The sequence below is a fragment of the Bidens hawaiensis genome, unplaced genomic scaffold (assembly GCF_021521415.1).
Source record: "Bidens hawaiensis isolate Kalapana, Puna unplaced genomic scaffold, B.hawaiensis_p1.1 tig00044004_1, whole genome shotgun sequence".
Taxonomy (NCBI): Eukaryota; Viridiplantae; Streptophyta; class Magnoliopsida; order Asterales; family Asteraceae; genus Bidens; species Bidens hawaiensis.
Window position 1 is genome coordinate 38,395 of NW_027497790.1, and position 2,912 is coordinate 41,306.

The 2,912-nt window shown below is 40.0% G+C and overlaps 1 non-coding gene across 1 annotated transcript; it reads left to right on the forward strand.

Moving 5' to 3' along the window:
* The first annotated feature begins 2,000 nt into the window (after positions 1-2,000).
* Positions 2,001-2,109, forward strand: LOC143594606 (small nucleolar RNA R71). The gene has a single exon (XR_013146364.1). It is a non-coding gene; the product is annotated as a small nucleolar RNA R71 (small nucleolar RNA).
* Positions 2,110-2,912: the final 803 nt, after the last annotated feature.

Here is a 2,912-nt window from a genome sequence, read left to right on the forward strand (position 1 = left end):
TTATTTTTTAAAATTTTTTTAAATATGAAAATTACCCTACACCTAACACAGTGTCGAAGAGAAATCCATAAGAATTTCCCCACACTTGGTTCTTGCTAAGATGATATGCTTAAAATACCATTAATAACAAAAAAACTAGAAATTATAATGCAAAATAAAAAAAAATATACAAAATGTACAATTAACACCTGTTTTGAAACTTTATGACATTCAAGGTGGGTGACTGGCCCACTCCCGTGCAGCCTTCTCGTTATCAGCACACTCTTTTTCAAGCAATTATTGCCAATCTTCTGGAAAACCACGATCGGGCCCAAACATCCTCAATCTCCACCCTGGATCATTTAGGTTAGGTGGATGTCTCACTTTCGCCTTCCTTGGTCGGCCACCTTTTTCTGCCACCTTCTCACTCTGTTGATGCTCTACATCTTTCTTCTCAACTAACCTGTCAATCACAAAACACTCCACTTTCATGTGGTCCTTGCTCAAGGATACACACTTGTTAAAAAAATCCGACTTCAGGCTTTCCTTGTCAACAAGAGTGTCAGTAGTATTTTCAAATAATAATAACCGTTTATAACGTTTCCCAAATTTAATTCCCAATGTCCCTTTAGCACAATCAATACTGCAAGTGAAGTGGCAAGGAAGGGTCTACTCAATATGATTGTGGCTTGCGTGATAGTTACATTTTCAGCGTAATCAAGCACTAAAAAGTCAACTGGGAAACAGAAATCCTCCACACGTACCATCACATTATATATCATGCCTTGGGGAAGTGTATGGGTTTGATCCGCTAATACCACGGTGGTTTTTACTTTTTGTAGCAGACCAAACTCATACTGATCATATAAACTACCGGGCATGATACTAACACAAGCTCCAAGATCTAGCAGTACCCGATCAGTTTTAAATTCTCCAATTTGGATTGATAAAATGGGCACTCCTGGGTCTTGAAGTTTACTCGCGATAATATTATTATCAACCCTCTCATCCATTATTTTGGTTAATTTGTCATTTAAACATTTATCACAAGAACAATTTTCACAAAAAGATGTTTTATTCGGTTGTAATTCAGAGTTATTTTGAAAATTGTTTCATAATTACCCACATTTTCAATCTCATCACTAATATCTTTCACCACCCCCTCAACAAACTGTGGTGTTGGATCAACTTGAACAGTAGAAATTTCAAAATTAGATAAAAGACTTACCTCGTTGATATGCACGTTGTTTCCATTCTTTTAGCTCGAGCCGTTTTTCTTCAAATTCGCCTCATCGGTTGCAAGTTGACCCATTTGAGTGGATAATGATTGAATGGCTTTTTTACGGACTTCATCCTTTTGCATGCGCACCTCATCAAGTTGATTCCTCTTTTTCATGTCTTGTTGCATCATTCTAAGCATGTCCATGACTTCATTCCCACTTTATGAACTTTGACTCGAGGACCCACTTTGACCACCACCCCATTGACCTTGAAACCCTTGATTATTCCCACCATGAAAATTACCTTGGTTATTATATTGTTGGCGAGGAACATAATTGCCTTGATTTCCTTGAAAATTCGGGTTAGATTGAGTGGCCGGGTTTCCATATCGAAAATTCGGGTGATTTCTCAACCCGGGGTGGTAGGTGTTGGAGTTCATGTTGTAATTCCTACCACCTCCCCCTTGAAGTGCATTCACCTCTTCCATCGGTGCTTGACCTACCACACACACCTCCGAAGCATGACCCAACTCGCTACAATTTGTACAAACATCAATTACCTGATTAGTGGTTTGTACATTTCTTTCTTCCACAGCTTGCACTTGAGGTCTACCAATCGCTGGTCTTGCTCTTCTACCATTTTGGGCCTTTCTCTTTGAAGTAACCGCCATTTGTTCCAAATACGCCCAATCATCTTGTTCATAATTGGTACCAAATGTACCATTAGTGATCGACCGCAAATCCCGTTCATTCTCCATACTCAAACCCTCATGAAACGCATTTAACAATTCCCAAAGTGTAATACCATGATGAGGACAATTTTTTATCATCATATTGAACCTCTCGAATGCTTCATGAAACATTTCCCCCGATTTTTGTTGGAAGGTTCTTAAACTTCTTCTCTCATCATTGGTCTTTTGGGCCGTGTAAAATTCTTCTAAAAATCTTTGTTGCATTTCGGCCCAAGTATAAATAGGCGCGGAAGGCAAAGTGTAAAACCATCTCTTTGGCTTGTCTTCCAATGAAAACTGAAATAGAACCAATTTAACATCATCCGATGTAAAACCTTGACCCCCAATTGTGTTGCAAATGGAGTCATATGCCTCCAAGTGGAAGTAAGGTTCCTCCGTTGCTAGACCTTTATACTTCGGAAGACTTTGAAGGAAATTGGTTCTTACTTCAAATGTCCTCCCTTGATGATTGATAGGGATAACCACCGGAGACGGATTATTAGTAATTATGGGTCAGAAATGGGCTTCAAACTTCCTTACCATCTCCCTTGCATGCCTTCTTGGTACCCCTATTGGTACTCTTGGTTGACCCATTTGCCTATAAACGGGCCTTGGCTGCGCAAATTGTTTTTGAAACTGTGGTTGGGGCATTTGTGGTTGGAATTGTTGTTCTTGGGGTTGCCCTTGGGGTTGTTGAACAATCGGTGGCGGTTGAACTTGTTGATTCACAACAACCGGTTGTTGTTGTTGAGCTTGTTGTATAACTGGTGGTTATTGAACGGGTTGTTGGACAACCGGCGGTGGTTGTTGTCGATTAAGCTCTTGCAATTCTTGCGGTTGTTGCCATTGACCATAACCAAAAGTTCCCGGATTTACCATTTTTCATCCATCACCTCCCATGTAATAACCTTCCACTTCATACCCCTCAAATTCACTATCAAACCCATATCCGTATCCGTCACCTTGTGTTCTTGAATGTTGC